Consider the following 18,330-nt stretch of genomic DNA (forward strand, 5'->3'; position numbering starts at 1 on the left):
CAGAGGGTCTGCATGACAGTGGCCAGTGTGTGTTTTTTAACTCAACGGTAATGGGACACCATAGGAGAGGTCTCAGTAGGGGCGTGGCATGATGAGACTGTGCTGCTCTGTGGAGAGTGGATTATGGGAAGCAGAGAGCAGGTGAGTCTCAGGTCATGCAGCAAGTGAAAATGACCAGCTGCTCTCTATTCAGTGAGCATTTATTAAATCTGACAACACATATTTATCACAACATTGTGCACAAAGAGGGTTCTTTACAAAACACGGTGGGACTTAGGAATGATAAGAGCAGTAGTTTATACTTACAGCGGCATCTTGGGGTGGTGGCAGCAGGGAGGCAGAGCGATGTGGGCGGAAACAGACGTATTTTGGGTTTGGAATTGATGCATCCTGCTGTTTAATTAAGTGTGGAGGATACAGGCAAGTGAGCCAGGGGTGCTGCTGTGGTTTTGGCCGGAGCAGCTGGGGGAGCCATTCATGAGGCGGGCAAGTCCGGGGAGAAGTGGCTTGGAGGGGGTAGCTGAGTGAGGAGTGGCTCAGAGGGGGTAGCTGAGGGAGGGGTAGTTTGTTTCAGGTAGCTGAGGGAGGAGCAGTTTGGAGGGGGTAGCTGAGTGAGGAATGATTTGCAGGTGGGAGCTAAGTGAGGAGGGGCTTGGAGCGGGTGGCTGAGTGAGGAGCATTTTGGAGGGAGTAGCTGAGTGAAGAGCCATTTGGAGTGGGTAGCTGAGTGAGGAGGGCTTGGAGGGGTAGCTGAGACTGCTGTTGCCAGGCTGGTGTTTCCTCACGGTCCTTCAGCCTCAGACCCAGCCTTTCTCAGGGGTGGCAACTTGCTGAGATAAAAAATTCTGCACCTTCTGGCTTTCCTGGCAGTCAGGTTTAGCCATGTGACTTAAGTCCTGGACAATCAGATAAAAGTGGCATCTTCGGGAGGAACTTCCAGGAACGTCCTTTAAAGGTTGTGCCTCAGCCAAGAGGGCCCCACCTCTTACCTCTCCTTCTGGCCACCTGGAATGACTATACGGTAGTTGGAGCTTCAGGGGCCACTTGGTGACCTTGAGGTTGAAAAAGCCTTGGTCCGGGATTACTTTGTGAGGTCTCTGTGTCAGGCCTGAGCTGTCCATTTTTTCAGTGCCTTTTATGTGAGAGAATAAGACCTGTTGTGTTTACGCAGCTGTTATTTTGGGATTTCCGTTCTGTGCAGCTGAGTCTCCTCTTAGTGGGAGAAATGAGCAATAGAACGAATAACAAGAACCTGTGTGGTTAGAATGAGTTAGAGGTGCCTTTTAGACACCCATGCAGAGGTGTGAAATAGAGACTTATATGCACATGAATGGAGCTTAGGGCTAACTCATTGATTAATTATTAATCCCAGTGCCACACAATAGGGAGCAAGTCTCTTTTTCATGTCCTACAAGGAATTTCTTTCCTCGTGAGCTTGCAAAGCCAAATCACAAGGACTATCCTTCAAGAAATGTTCCAGACGAAATGCGTTTGTTCCGTAATGACCACTACAAATCCACTGGCCACCCCGTGTGCATATGTACAGTATCTGGGCAATTTCCATTCCACCCTTCTGCACAGCCCCTGAACCACGGTAGGGGTGAGGAGGAAAGGGCCAGAGGGAGATAGAGGAGGGCACCATGGGGGGCTCTCCCTGGATTTGAGCAATTGCCTGTTTCTCCTTAGAGAAGGATGGACATCAATGAGATGCACGTTTTTTTTTTTTTTTTTTAATGTTTCTAGGTCTACAAGGGCTTTAGGGAGATAACACCCAATGTGACATCCAGCCTTTTACATGAAAAAATCTTTTACTTGTGTTACCCCTCTAGATAAAGGTCATCTGGAGTTTAAGCTTAATTCAATCACGTGTTAGCAGGCATCCAACAGGGTCTGAACTATTTTCAGAGATCTTTCATACCATAGAAAGGCCCAAGTTATTACTGGGGTCCAGGGGAGATAAAATAGAAAGCAAGAACTAACATAAGTGATCTGTCACAAGTTACACGTGCTAACAGGCCCACACAACACACACTAGTGCATGGACCTCTAGGGCTTGCACGGAGAAACACTGTACCCAGGTTTGCAGAAGTGGCTGTTTCTTTTCTTCTCTCCTTGAATTTAATGAGATGGAAATGCATAATGCTAACACCAAGAACTATGTCTTTCTTCTCACACTGGCCTTCAGATCCCTAGAAATCGAACATATTTTTTTATATGTGCTGGAAACTGGAAATGCATTTCATGTATTAATTGGCTAAATCCTTCTATGAATGCTATGAGGCATGAGCTTGTATTATGTCCATTGTGCAGATAAGGAAACTGAAGCACAGGGAATTCAAATGACTGGTGTGAGAACTGGGAATTCACACAGGCGGGCTGGTCCCAGAGACCCTGATGGCCGTCCCTGTGCTGGGCAATTTCTTGATGGGATTGGGAAGGCTGAGAACTGAGGAGGGTATGCTGTCCCCATTTCCATCTGTATTAGTATCTGACTGCTGCTGGGACAAGTCACCACCAATCTGGTGGCCCTAAACAGCAGGCATTTATCATCAGATAGTTCCAAAGCCAGAAGTCCTGACAGGCAGAGCTCCCTTCCTGCTGAGGGCTTTGGGGAGAATCAGTTTCTTGCCTCCTGCAGCTCCTGAAGGCTGCCCCATTCGCTGCCTCATGGCTGCTGACATGGTTTGGATCCATGTCCCTGCCCGAATCTCGTGTAGAATGGTTATACCCAATGTTGGAGGTGACGCTGGGTGGGAGGTGGTTGGGTCATGGCCTCCGTGAATGGCTTAGCACCATCGCCCTTGGTGCTGTCCTGGTGATAAGTTCTCATGAAATCTGGTGATTTTAAAGTGTGTAGCCGCCCCCCCCACCCCCCCACCCTGAACAACCACCTTCCTCCTGCTCCAGCCACGAGAAGTGCCTGCTCTCCCTTTGCCTTCCACCACGAATGAAAGCTCCCCGAGGTCTCCCCAGAAGCTGAGCCAAAGCCACTCTACTTCCTGTACAGCCTGTGAACCATGAGCCGATGACACCTCTCTTCTTTATAAATCACCGACTCTCAGGTATTTCTTTATGGCAGTGCGAGAATGGACTCCTACAGCCCCTTCTTCCATCTTAACGCCAGCAGCACAGCGGCGTCCGGTCTCTCCGACCTCTGTGGGTCCTTGCATCTCCTATTGTTCTGGGACTCTGTCTCCCTATTATGAACATGCGGATTCTCGGGATAATCCAGTTTGATCTGCTCACATAACTACTGGACATATTTTGGGTCTGTGTCTCCATCCAAATGTCCTGTCGCAGTGTCATCCGCAGTGTTGGAGGTGGGGCCTGGTGGGAGGGGACTGGATCATGGGGGCCGAGTTCTCATCCATGGGGTAGCACCATTCTCTCCGTGCTGTTCTCATGAAAGCGAGTGCGTGAGTTCCTCTGTGATCCGGTTATGTGTGTGGCACCTCCACCTGCCTTTGGCCCTGCTCCTGCCAGGCAAGATGCCTGCTCCCTCTTCACCTTCTGCCAGGAGTCCAAGCTCCCTGACGCCTCCCCAGAAGCAGATGCTGCCAGGCGTCCTGTACAGCCTGCAGAACTGTGAGCCATTTAAGCCCCTTTGCTCTGTGAATTACCCAGTCTGTTATTTCTTTATAGAAGTGCAAGCACAGACTAATACATCACCCCTACGAATCCTGTTGGCTGTGTCAGTAACACCTCCACAGGCTCCAGGGATTACGATGTGGACATCTCGGGGGTGTCGTTTTATACAGAATCAAAAGAGTGTGTGTGTGGAGAGGGCGCTACTCAAGGGGCTAAGGCATGAGACTTGCCTGAACTCCAGAGGCAGAGGTTGGTTGCAGTGAGCTGGGCACCACTGCACTCCAGCCTGGGTGACAGAGCATGACTGTGTCGAAGAAAGACAGAAAGAGAGACAGAGAGAGAGAGAGAGACAGAGAGAGAGTGAGGGAGAGCAGCAAATGAAAGTGAGTGACGGCTGCTCTCAACTCAGTGAGCATTTATTAAACCCGATAACACATTTATTACATCGTGCACTAAGTAGGTTCTTAGCAAAACATGGTGGGACTGAGGAATGATCAGAGTCATGGTTTCCACTTACCTTGTCCCTTTGTTCTAATACATTTTTCTGTATATTAACTGTTATGCATATATTAACATGTTAGATTCACACCAGTCCACACTTTCTAGGACGAAGGTGGGAAAAGCCTTCTCGGAGGGTGCTGGTCTTCATACAGTGCTGAACTTCCACCTCACTAAGGCTATTTATCCACTTTTTCCTATTACCATTGAGGTATGCAATCCATAGCATTAATTCCTGATAGGGCTCGACTTCTAATTTCTGCTTCCTTTGATAATTATTTCAATGGGAATAGGAGCAAACAATAAAATTAAACCTGAATAGTTTGAATTTATCAGATGTCAATGAATAATTTCACTTAATGGCACTTCTGAAAGTTTAGTTGTTCCTTTCTAGCCATCGGCTTTCCTTAAAGCAATCAACAAAGTCCTAGTTGCGGAGGCCGGGCAGAGGAAGGGGTAAGGCCACAAAATGAGTGCAGTGGCAAGGAAGTGGGTGATTTTGTGGCCTTCTGAGCTCCGGGCTCCATGCTTAGGATGCTTGTCTATTTCCTCATGCCTGAGTGGAAAACACAGCCTGGTCATTTGACTTGCTTTTGTTAACAGCATGCAGTAGAACCAGGGTCTTGTGTGCCATTCTAGATCAGCCAGCCTCCAGCTGACCAGGCAGCTGACCGCAGATATACGAGTGAGTCCAGTCACAACCAACCGAACACAACTTAGATCAGCAGAGCCACGGGCTCATGAGCAATAGTTACAGTAATTACTCAACCATCATAATAAATTACAATCGATAAACCATAACAATAAGCAAACTTTTCATTGTAAGTCACTAAGATTTAGTGTGTTATTTAGTTTTGTGATGCACTAAAAGAAAGAGAGGGTATCCTTGGGCGGGCTCCTCAAGCTGGGTCTAAATGAATCACAGAGGGCTGGCAATTTGTGTCAACACAACATTATCTAGTTCTAAGTCAGAGGTCATAAGCTGATCTACAGTTATAACAAGTAAGCTGAGTCCATATTTTAAAATTGAGACACTGTATAAAGAAATCCCAATTTTGAGCTCTTTCCAAAAAAAAGATGAAATAGCCGTTGATGCTGAGGGTGTGTTTTCCAAGGGCAGCCACGTGTGGCGCTCTTGCCTGCCACAACTGCCCTCACCTCCCCCATCCTCCCTCCAGTTGTCTGTTGAGCTGTTGAAAATGCAATATGGAATGTCAGGATTCTAACTCCTGGCTGATTTCACCCACTATGGTTGTACCTTCTGAAGCCAGACTGCCTGGTATTGAGTTCCAACTCTGCCATTTCTAGATGTAATATCAGGTATGTTGCTCAACCTCTTCGTGCCTCAGTTTCCTCACCTGTAATATGGGGATATGAAGCTAACCTATTTTAGTAGTGTGTGGTGAGGACCAAATACATCGTGATGTGGAAGGTCCTTCGGCCAGTGTATTAGTCTGTCCTCACACTGCTATAAAGAATACCACCTGCGACCAGTTAATTTATAAAGAAAAGAGGTTGAATGGACTCACAGTTCTGCATGGCTGGGGAGGCCTCAGAAAACTTACAATCACCGCAGAAGATGAAGGGGAAGTAAGGCAGTCTACATGGTGGCAGGAGATGGAAGCCACACACTTTTAAACCATCAGATCTTGTGAGAACTCACTATCATGAAAACATCATGGGGGAAACTGCCCCCATGATTCAATCACCTCCCATCAGGTCCCTCCCTTGACAGGTAGGGCTTACAGTTCGAGATGAGATTTGGGTGGGGACACAGAGGCAAACCGTATCAGCCAGTGGCTGACATCTGGAAAGAGCTCTGTCAGTGTTTGCTATAATTATAATAATAATCATTTTTTAATGTTACCTGCTGGGCCCTGTAGGTACTTGAGTTTTCAACTCCTCTAATTTCCTCTTTTTCTGCTTTATTTTTCATTCTGAACCTGTGTTGTGACTCTACCCCAGTAAAAAGAAAGAACAGCAGTTTGGAAAATAGATTTGGGATATTTTGGATTTTTGATATACAGATTTTTACTTCTCTGTGGAAGTCTTCCATAGAGTCCGTAGCAGGAATGATCCCTAAGGCCATGTTGCCTGGAGGAACGCCCATGCTACATGTCTGCCTCGTACCCCTGTCCACATCTCCTCGTTTCCCCAGTCCTCCACCAGTGGTAATGGCTGTTTCATTCTTTATGTCTGCACATTTGAGCTCTTTAAAAAACATTCCACATATAAGTGAGATTTTGCAGGATTTGTCTTTCTGTGTCTGGATCTCACTTAGCACGATGTCCACCAGGCTCATTCATGTTGTGGCAGATGGCAGGATCTCCTCTTGTTTAGAGCCTGAATACCATTCCATTCTCTCTCTCCATAGACCCACATCGTCTTTATCCATTCATCTGATGATGGGCATTCATGTTGCTTCTGTGTCTTGGTTATTGTGACTAAGGCTGCAGTGTAGGTCAAAGGGTACAAATGAGCAGATAGGCAGAACAAACAGGTCCAGAGGCCTCAGGTGCGCCATGAGGATGAAGTTAACGAAGTGTAAAGGGGTTTTGTTAAATACAAATATTTTAGCTGCTCTTGTCACAAAAAAGTAATCATGTGTGATGGCGAATATGTCAGTCTGCTTCACTGTGGTAATTGTTTTATTTTGTTTATTTTTCTTTTTTGTTTTATTTCTTTTGCAGTGATCATTTTTACTATCTATAGATACCTCGTAACATCATGTTGTAAACCTCAAATATATACAATACATTTTACAAATTTTTAAAAAAGCCCATTTGTGTAGCTACTTTGAAGGGAAATTTGGCAGAAAATATTAAAATCAAAGATGTGGTGACCTGCGACTCAGTGTCCCTCTTCTTATAGGCTGCCCTAGGGTGACCCCCGCATGTCAGGCATTGCATGGATGTCACAGCAGCATTGTACACAGGTGAGTACTTTAAAAAATCAAGCTACTTAAAAAAAATTACCACTTATCAAAATGGACATTTTGTATCTGCATAGTTACATGAAATTTACACAGGTATAGATTGGGGTAACTGGCACCAACCACCTGAAAATTTCCTCACATTAACCCTTTGTAGTCACATCCTCCTTTCCCCACCCTTTACCTCTGGCCCTTGTGATTTGTTCTCCATCACTATATGTTTTGTAGGGTATCATAGAAATGGAGTCATATGGTCCATAACCTTTTGAGATTGTCCATCATTATTTTTAACAGTGGAAGACTTGAATTAACTGAAAAGTACACTGATAAGTGAATGGTCAAATAAAACAGTCTCTACACATCCTGCGATGTGCTGTGTGCCACTTAAAATCATATAAAGTAGGATAAGTACCAGCCGAAAGGACCAGGACCTGGATTGGGCATCATTTAATCTTGATTTTTGAGGATTTTTCTTTTTCTTCTGGAGACATCTGAACTCACAATCAGGGACAATATGGTGGAGTCCTTTTTTGTTGTTGTTGTTATTGTATCTAAAGGAGCTCAGAAAGGAAGAATTTTTGAAATTTAAGGAGCTCCTCAAACAAAAACCTTTGAAATTTGAACTCAAGCCAACCACCTGGACTGAGCTGAAGAAGGCTTTCAAAGAAGATGAAGCAGAGCTGCTGGACACACATTATCCAGGAAAACAGGCATGGGAGGTGATGCCGAACCTGTTTCTACACATCGATAGGAAAGATTTCTGGAAGAAGGCTCATGAAGAGATGAGAACTAAGCTAAACCCATATAGAAAGCATAGGAAAGAAAAATTTCAACTCGTATGGGAAAAGGAAACTTGTCTTCGTGTCCCTGGATATTTCTACAGAGAAACCATGAGAAACGAGTATGAAGTATTGAATAAGGCATATACTGCTGAGGCTAGACTACTCACTGTGGTCCTGGAAGGCCTTGATGGAATTGGAAAAACAACTCTTTTAAGAAAAGTGATGAACTGGGTGCGGTGGCTCACATCTGTAATCCCAGCACTTTGGGAGGCTGAGGCAGGTGGATCACCTGAGGTCAGGAGTTCAAGACCAGCCTGGCCAACATGATGGAACCTCAGTCTCTACTAAAAATACTAAAATTAGCCGGGCATGGTGGTACATGCCTGTAATTCCAATTACTTGGGAGGCTGAGGCAGGATAATCTTGATAAAACTTGAACCTGGGAAGGGGAGGTTGCAGTGAGCTGAGATCATGCCACTGCACTCCAGCCTGGGTGACAGAGAAAGACTCCATGTCAAAAATTTAAAAAAGTGATGTTGGACCAGGCAGAGGGAAACTTATGGAAGGGTAGATACACATTTGTTTTTTTCCTCAATGTCTATGAAACAAACAGTGTCACAGAGACTAGCTTGCCAGATCTCCTCTCTAAAGACTGGCCTGGGTCTCCAGAGAAGATCGAAGCCATTTTTTTTCCAGCCAGAGCGAATTCTGTTCATCATAGATGGCGTTGAGCACCTGAAGTTTGACTTGGAACTTAAGCTTGACTTGTGTGATGGCTGGAGGCAGCCGCGGCCAACACAAATTACCCAGAGCAGTTTGTTGCAAAAAAAGATACTTCCAGAATCCTCTGTGCTCATTGCATTAGGAAAAGTGGATATGCAAAAAAAAAAGAAGAAGAAAAAATTTATGTTACAGCATCCAAAACTCATATAGTTCCTAGGATTCACTGAACCTGAAAGGAAGCTGTATTTCTTCTACTTCTTTGGCGAGAAGAATAAAGCCTTGAAAGTTTTCAATTTTGTAAGAGATATTAGACTGCTGTTTATCTTGTGCCATAATCCCTTTATATGCTAGTTGGTCTGTATTTGTATGAAATGGTGGCTAGAGAGGGGAGAAGTCCTTGAAATAAACTCCCAAAACACCACCTTTTCACATGCATCATTTAAAACAAATGCATTCAAAGCAGGAAGTCAGAGTTTTCCACCTAAGTTGAACAGTGCCCGATTTAAAAGCTTGTATGATTTGGTTGCAGAGGGAACATGGACACATACATTTGTATTTTGCCATGGGGATCTCCCGAGGAATGAGTTATCCAAGCCTGAGGGCTTAATGTGGGTGGGTATGAAACTTCTCTAAGGAGACGTGACTTTTTTACCTTCATCCACGTGTGTATCCAGGAATTTTGTGCTGCCATGTTTTATTTGCTCCAATGACCCAAAGACAATCCTAACCTGGCCATTGGAAGCATAACCCAGCTTGTAAGAGCAAGTGTGGCTCTCCCTCAGATCCACTTGACCCACGTGGGGATATTCGTGTTTAGAATTTCAACAGAATAAATCGCTAGCATGCTGAAGACACTCTTTGGTTTTCCACAGTCAAAAGACCTCAAGCAGGAAATAACCCAATGCCTTAACAGTTTAAGTCAGTGTGGAGCTGATAGGGAAGCCATAGCTTTTCAAGAATTATCCAGTGGTTTATTTGCAACTCAGGAAAAAGAATTTGTAACACAAGTGATGAATTCCTTTGAAGAAGTTCTCATTTATGTTGGTAACATAGAACATTTGGTAGTATCTTCATTCTGCCTGAAGCATTGTCAAAATTTAACTACACTTTGCATGTATATAGAGAATATTTTTCCAGATGAGTCAGGATGCATCTCAGATCACAATGAGAAGCTCGTCTACTGGCGGGAGCTTTGCTTAATGTTCAGTACCAACAAGAACTTCCAGATGTTAGACATGGAAAATGGTAGCCTGGGTGATGCCTCCCTGGCGATTCTTTGCAAAGCGCTGGTTCAGCCTGTTTGTAAACTCCAAAAACTCACATTTACTTTTATGTCTAACTTTGGAAATGATTCAGAATTATTTAAGGCGGTTCTTCATGACCCTCCTCTGAAAGTGTGAGCCTGTATAGCCTCTCCCATACTGATGTCAGGCACCTGTGTGAGATGTCAAAGCACTCAATATGCAAGACAGACTTTCAGAGGAGGGTCATGAAGAACCACCTTAAATAATTCTGAATCATTTCCAAAGTTAGACATAAAAGTAAATGTGAGTTTTTGGAGTTTACAAACAGGCTGAGCCAGCGCTTTGCAAAGAATCGCCAGGGAGGCATCACCCAGGCTACCACTTTCCAGAACATGTGACATCTCTGATGGAGCTTGTAAAGATATCGCCTCTGTCCTGGCCTGCAACAGGAAGCCGAAACCTCTCTCCTTGGTAGAAAGTCTCGCGAGGGATGAAGGAATGCTATTGCTGCAGCGTGAAGCCCTGAAGCGCCCAAACTGCCCTAGAGATGCTGATGTGGATGTACCACTGTCTCACCTGTGTCTCCTGTGTCTACATTTCCCAAGGCCTTTCGTGCAGTAAATCCCTGTCCCTCCTTGATCTGGGGTCAAATTTCCTGGAAGATAATGGAGTGGCGTCTCTGTGTGAAGCGCTGACGTACTCAGACTGCAACATACAGGAGTTGTGGTTGATGGGTTATTTCCTTACGTCTGTTTCCGATAAGGACATTTCTGCTGTTCTTAGTTGCAATAAAAAACTGAAGACCGGCCAGGCGTGGTGGCTCACGCCTGTAATCCCAGCACTTTGGGAGGCTGAGGTGGGCAGATCACGAGGTCAGGAGTTCAAGACCAGCCTGGTTAATATGGTGAAAGCCTGCCTCTATTAAAAATACAAAAATTAGCTGGGCATGGTGGCATGCACCTGTAGTCCCAGCTACTCGGGAGACTGAGGCAGAAGAGGTGCTTGACCATGGGAGGTGGAGGTTGCAGTGAGCTGAGACTGCACCACTGCACTCCAGCCTAGGCAACAGGGCAAGACTCCATCTCAAAAACAAACAAACAAACAAAAGACTCTGAAATTTGGGCATGATGAAATAGGAGATGCTGGTGTCAAACAGTTATGTGAAGCTTTGAAGCATTCTGGCTGTTAATTAGAGTGTCTTGGGCTGCAAACATGGCCCATCACCTGTGCCTGCTGTGAAGACCTCCCTGCGGCACTCATTGCCTGCAGAACACTGAGGAGCCTGAACCTCGACTGGATTACCTCGGACTCTGATGCAGTTGTGGTGCTGTGTGAGGCTTTGAGCCACCTGGGCTGTGCCTGCAGATGCTTAGTGTCACTGTAGAAAGGAAACTTAACAATCTTCCCTACTTCCGAAGATTTAAGACTGCACAAATCTGCCTTTGATGAAGAAACTCAGAAGATGCTGATGTCTGTGGAAAGAAAAATTCCCCACCTGGCCATTTCATGTGAACCTTGGACCGATGAGGAGTACAAGATCAGGGGTGTGCTCCGCTGATGGAGAGCACCCTGAAGTAGTCTTCTCACAAAGGCTTTCCTTGATCACAATGAGGACTTCTCCTGGAACCTCTGTCCTGTAATTGCATGTCATGGCAGTAGGTCTGTGATTTCAGGGCTACTCTCTGACAGTATTCTACAATATGATTATGGAGCGACTCACTGTGTATGTGCTGATTGTCTTTGCCTTGGTCCCATATTCCCTTGTATTTAGAAATCTCATGCTTTGTAAACTTCTTGAGGCCTCCCCAGAAGCTGAGCAGATGCCAGCACTATGCTTCCTGTGAAGCTTGCAAAACTGTAAGCCAATTAAACCTCTTTTCTTTATAAATAAAAAAAAAAGAAATCTCATCCTATCTTGCAATATTTAGAAGAACAAGTATATTAGATAGTGCTAAATGCCCTGGAAAGCATGGCTTTACTCTCTTACTGTGTGCCTTGGTGTGTAGGAACGTGCATTTGCAGGCACTGCAATCCTCTGATGCTTCTGAAATAGACGTGTCCTTAGATTGTATTGCTAGCACCCACACTTTCTGTTTCTAGTTTGTCCAGATTTAGGTTTGATCAGTTTTCTTGTCCAAGAAGAAAAGCATTTCCATGTCTCTACTTATCCTTTCGCACATGACAGTCCATAGATTTTTCTAAACATTCAATATTATTCGAATGTATCTACACTGTTTATAAAGGACAATATTTTATAAGACAATATTAAACACCTGTATATGTATATTTTAAAAGTCAATGTTAAACACCTCCCTGCCATAATAAAAAAAATAGCATAAAGAAGACCTGTATGTGCTGACATAGAATTCTGTGACATACTGCTGTATAGAGTCTCTAACAGTGGCCAGGCACCATGGCTCACACCTGTAATCCCAGTACTTTGGAAGGCTGAGGCAGGCAGATAGCATGAGCCTAGAAGTTCGAAACCAGACTGGGCAGTATACGAAGACATTGTCTCTACAAAAATACAAAAGTTACCCAGGCATGGTGGCATGTGCCTGTAACCTCCCCTACTCAGGAAGCTGAGGTGGGAGGATCACCTGAGCCTGGGAGGTCAAGGTTACAGTGAGCCAAGATCCTGCCACTGTACTCCAGCCTTGGTGACAGAGCAAGACTCTACCTCAAAAAAAATCACCAGCAGACATATTCAGTATATTATCATTTATGTTAACTCCCTCTTCTTTATGTAGGTTCCATATACATTTATAGGAAAAGCACAGAAAGGAAAGCACCAAGTAGTTAACAGTAGTTAGCTGATAAGCCTCAAATATTCCTTGTTCATCCCTAAACCTCATTCCTGCAACCCCCAGTCGTCATACCCAACCGCAGCCCTGAAACCATGTTACTGATGTTGCGCTGGTGATGCAGAAGGGATGGGTTTCCAGCTAAACTCCACCCTCAACCCGGAACCTCCACCCTGAGTAAAAACAGCTGACCCTGATGCAGAAGGGCTGGGCTCCCGGCTAAACTCCACCCTCAAGTCGGGACCCTTGGCCCTAAGTGAAAGCAGCTGATCCCAATCCAAACGATTGCCTTTTTGGCTCACCCTGCCCCCTGTCCTGTGACCTTACAAGCCAGACCAGCTAGCAGAAAAAGAGAAGAGAGCAACACAAGCTGCTGATGGGCAGGGATACAAGCGGCTGAGTGGCGAGCAGAGAAACAGCAACGGAGCACCGGAGAACATCAGATGGTGCCGCTTTGGCAGGGAGCCCGGCCAGAGAAGGCTGGCTTCAGGGAAAGATCACCTTCTTCCTGCACCATCTCCTTTCCAGCTGCCTTTCCACTGAGAGCCGCTTCCACTGCTCAATAAAGTCTTCTGGATTCATCATCTTTCAAACAGTTCATGTGACTTGATTCTTCTGGACACCCAACATAAACTCAGGTGTCAAAAAGGGCAGGTGCAGGAGGCCGTCACCCTCACCCTTGATTGAGCTGTTAACACTTAGCTGCCCACAGACTTCAGGCTGAGTGAAACGAACCACTCTGGAAGGGGGTCAAGGTCAAGGGGAAATCCTGTCTCAATAGGGTCTTCCACCTGCTCCTCAGGGATCCCTGATTCTGGAGTACACTCCATTGGGAAGTCCCCCTCCAACCCTAACACTGAATAAGGTGGACCTGTGTTACCAATATGGTATTATAAATAGTGTGTGACATCCAGGGCCATACCACTCTCTCTCTCTCCCCTCTCTCTCTCTCTCGCATTACTTGCTCTGGGGGAAATCAGCTGCCATGTCGAAAGGGCTCTGGAGCAGCCCAGTGGAGAGACCCATGTGATGGGTAGCTGAGACCTTCCGCCCACAGCCAGGAACACAGGCCTCCTTCCAGCAGCCTGGGAGTGACGCATCTTAGAAGGTGCTCCTGAGCCCCGGTCGAATCAATAGTGCAGCCCTGGCCGACATCTTGATGGCAACCACGAGGAGCCCTTAGCTGGACTGCTGGCAATGCCAGTACCAACTTTTGAGCTACAGCAACTGTGTGCCATAATACGTGTTTGTTGTTGCTTCAGGCTGCTAAACTTTGGAATAATTTGTTGTGTGGATACATCAGTTATCTATTGCTGTGTAACAAAATTACCCACAAACATAGCAGCTGAACACAATTAACATTCAGCATCTCACAGGTTCTGTAGGTAAGAAGCCTGGGAGCAGCTTGGTCAGGTTGCTCTGGCCCAGGGCCTCTCATGATGCTGGCTAGGGATAAAGTCATCTCAAGGCTTGTTGTGGAGAGGGTTGGCTTCCAAGCTCTTTGATGTGGCTGTCAATGAGCCTCAGGCCTCTGTCACCTGGGCCTCTACATGGAGCTCTTTGGTGATGTGGCTCCTGAATCCCTCTAGAACAAGTAATGACAGACAGAGAGAGAGTGAGGAGTGAGGGAGTGCACCTGTCACTTGTAAGAGCACATTCAGGCTACCATATCAAGATACCATTGACTGTGTGGCTCACACAACAGGAAATCTATTTGCTCCCACTCCTGGAAGCTAGAAGTCTAAGATCAAGGTGTCAGAGTGTGGGTGTCTATGAGGATTCTCTGCCCAGCCTGTAGATAGCTGCTTTCTCTCTATGTCCTCACATAGTAAAGAGAGAGAGAGAAAGAGCTCTGGTGTTGCCATCTTTCTTTCTTTTTAAAGTAGGGTCTTGCTCTGTTGCCCAGGCTGGAGTGCAGTGGCACAATCGTGGCTCACTGCAGCCTCAATCTCCAAGCCTCAAGCGATCCTCTGGCCTCAGCCTCCCAAGTAGTTGGGACTACAGGTGCACACCAGCATGCCTGGCTAATATTTTTTTTTTTTTTTGTAGAAACAATATTTCACTGTGTTGCCAAGTCTGCTCTCAAACTCCTGGGCTCATGTGATCCTCCCACCTTGGCCTCCAAAAGTGGTAGGATTACAATTGTGGCCACTGCACCCAGCCATAATTTTTAAAAAATTATTTTTAACAAAGATGGGGGCTCACTGTGTTGCCCAGTCTGGTCTCCAACCCCTGAGCTCAAGTAATCCTCCTGTCTTAACCTCCCAAATTGTTGGGATTATAGAAGTGAGCCACGGTGCCTGGCTTCTCTTAAGGATACAATCCTATCAGATTAGAGCCCTACCCTTATGACCTTATTTAAACTTAATGAGCTCTGTAAAGGTCCTATTTCCAAATACATTCACATTGGGGTTTAGGGCTTTAACATATAAATTGTAAAGGGACATACTTCAGCTCGCATTGCTACCTCAGGTGGGAGTTACAGCCTTTTTATGACCTACCCTTGGAAGTGACATTTTATCACACGTGCCATGTTCCACTTATTAGAAGTGAGTAAGTCCAGCTCACATGTGAGGAGAGGGGATTACACAAGAGCATGAATGCCAGGAGGCAGGCATTGGTAGGGGCATCGTAGAGGCTGCCTATCACATCAGCAGATAACCACAGAAATGGCACAAAACATTTTCTGCAGTAAACTCCATTTCAGTCTTTTAGAAGCATTCAAAAAGGCACTGCTGTTTAGAAAATAGCAGTTCTTTCTTTTAAATTTAATCCCTGTAATAAACAATACATTCACATGGTACAAAAATAATATCTTTCCCTTCCTCTCTTCACCCTCAAAGAGGCCATTACTTTATTCATTATTTGTGTATTATTATGTGGTATCTTTGTGTGAAACCATGCAAATACAACATATATTCTTATTTTCCCCACTTTTTAACAAACAGTTGCCTGCTGTAACACTGTATTGTTACTTGCTTTTTTCATTGAAATATATCATCTCTTTCTCCATCAGTACACAGCTTTCTCATTCCTCTTTTTCAGATGTGCAACACTGCATTGCTTATTCTGATGGACAGTATAATGTAATTTATTCAATTGGTTCCCTACTGATGGACATATGAGTTATTTTCAATCTTTTACTATTACACAAAAAAGCTGCAATGAATATTCCTGTGCGCATGTACAAGTGTTTGGGTGGGATAAATATACAGACATAGGAGAGATGGGTCAAATGTGTTTGCATTTGAAATTTTAATGGATATTGCCAAATTAACTTACATGGTGCCTGTACTGGTTCACATTTTCTCCAGCTGTGTGTGAGAGACCTTGGGTCCCCATGGCCTCATCAACACAGTGTGTTACTATGCTTTGGGATTTGTTCCAATCTCCTAAGTTAAAAAAAAATGGTATCTCAATATACTTTTAATTTATTCTTGTGATATTACAGACTCAGGTTGGACCCTTTTTTCATATGTTTAAGAATTGTGTTTCCTTTCTGTGGACTGTCTGTTCATGTGAAAATGACATTTCCAAGTTTCTGTGTTTTTTTCATACCAGGTCCTTAACTACAGTATCTTGGCCTTCATCAAATACCGTGGCCCTCAAGACTACCCCCAGACTCAGTGACTTCCCAGAATGCCCACAACTAAGCAAAGCGGTTACGCTGACTGCAACAGTTTACTCCAGTGAAAGGCTACAGACTGAACCCAGTGTATGGAAGCAGTGCACAGGGTGGACCCAGGAGAGTTCCAGTTGTCCTCTCCTGCTGGAGTCATAGGCACGGTGCTTACTTCTCCCACCCATGAAGTGTGGCAACACGCACAGACTCCTGCCGGCCAGCGAAGCTCCCCCAGCCTTGCTGGCCAGAGTTCTGACTGGGTGATGGTCCTGTAGACTCAGGTGACCACCCTCATGGCTGACCTTATTCTCCAGCCCCTACAGAGGTTGAGTGGATAACTGCGTTGTCCAAGATCCCCCACCATGAACCACATTGACTAGTGTGGGCAAAAGGTCCAGGTAAACAAAGATGCTCTTGTTAGGCAGGACATCTCAATGACTTAGAGGCTGGTCAGGAGCCAAGACTTTCTTGGGGCAAGGTTAGTCCTCTGCTGCACAATCTTCACCCAGATAGATTCTGTGCATGCTTCAAGGCCCAGACAGAAAGACCGCCAAAAAGCCCACCTCATTCATGCAGCCTTCTTCAGCATCTTCAATGAGCATAAGTAAGAAATAATTTCCAATTTCTGTGTTCCCAAAGCCCTTCCATGACCCTCCGTGACAGATGTTAGCTTTGCACACTGAGGTCTCGTGAAGCAGCCACTTGTTGATAACGCCCTTTAGATGTTTTTCATTATCAAAAACAGTACACCCACCCCAGTCTCAATTTCAAATGTCTCATCCTTCTCTGGCCTCCACTTCTCATCTGTGTAGCTCACAGGCCCCGTTCTTCAGCCCCTGCAGTTCTTTGATTGCACCTGGATCTGTACCTCGTTGCTCTTACCTCCTTCTAACTTTTCACCACTCTCCTCTTGGGGAGGACAGGTTGACCTCCAGTCAGAACACACACAGTTCATCTTCACCTCTCTCTGTGCTGAGCTTAGACACCATTCCACAGTAATCACCGAACTTTGTCTATACCCTCAATGCTCTGGGCTCTTTCTCCGTCTGTTAGATTTAGAACTGTGCCTCTACATCACCCCTGCATGCAGGCAGCTGAAAGTAGCTTGGGAAAATACCCACTCATGCCCCCCGGCCTCACTTCAATCTTCTGACCATGAATTTCAGTGGATCCTCAGTGCCGTCCAGAAGCCCCTTTATAGCTCCCAGAGCCATTTGCTTCCTGTTCACTGAGTATGAGAAGTAGTGAGAGGAGAGTTTTGTGAGCTCTCAGAGCCATACCTCTCAGCCTACAAAAAGGCTCCATCCTGTTACAATGGATGCATGGCTTGCGCTCTGATTTAAGGTCAGCCCTTCTTCTTGGTCAGTGCATCCCATCAGTCAACCACATGAGGGACATTCACATCCCAGAGGCGGTTCTCTCTTGCCACTGGATCAGTCTTGCAATATGCTATAATGTCTCTAAGTTTTAAGAAAATTGCTATCCCGCCTTTTCTCTTTCTTCTTCTTTATTTTAGCAATGCCCATTAGAAAAATGGTCCACAGTATTTTCCTCTCTTCACTTTTTGGTTAAGCTACTCTTTTGCTCCCAGCACTCAAGAAAAGAAGTTCCTGTCCAGATCCCCCTTGATTTGAATGTTGCTGAAATTCACGTTCATTTCCCTGTCTTCATCTTGGTCTGCCTTTTATCAGCATATAGCACGATTGATCATTTCTGGCTTCCTAAATCAACTTTTTCCTTTGGGGACCCCACTCCCTTCTGTTTCTTACCTCCCTCCATGAGCACCTCCCTCCTTATCTCCTGGGTAAGTTCCTCCTGATTTTTAAATTCCTTAGGTCTCTCTCTTCTCCTCTCTCTCCTCTCTTCCTTCCCTTTAAATACGATCAACAAGCTGATGACTCTGTAGTCTTTGTATCTGGACTGGACATCTAATTTGGACTCAAGACTTCCATATCCAGCATTTTTCTGGGTCTCTCTCCTCATACATCTAGCATAGATCTCAATTTCACATGCTCAAGACAGAACTCACCAGTTACTGTGCTCCTGCAGCCATCTTCCCCATTTCCGTCAATGGCGGTCTCCCCCATGCTGTTCTCGCGATAGTGAGGGAGTTCTCGCGATAGTGAGGGAGTTCTCG

General features: G+C 45.4%; 1 pseudogene; it reads left to right on the top strand.

Moving 5' to 3' along the window:
• Positions 1-1,485: 1,485 nt before the first annotated feature.
• Positions 1,486-9,923, top strand: LOC116555092 (annotated as a pseudogene).
• The last annotated feature ends 8,407 nt before the right edge of the window (positions 9,924-18,330 follow it).

The sequence above is a fragment of the Sapajus apella genome, unplaced genomic scaffold (assembly GCF_009761245.1).
Source record: "Sapajus apella isolate SASKATOON/1434 unplaced genomic scaffold, GSC_monkey_1.0 scaffold2, whole genome shotgun sequence".
Classification (NCBI taxonomy): Eukaryota; Metazoa; Chordata; class Mammalia; order Primates; family Cebidae; genus Sapajus; species Sapajus apella.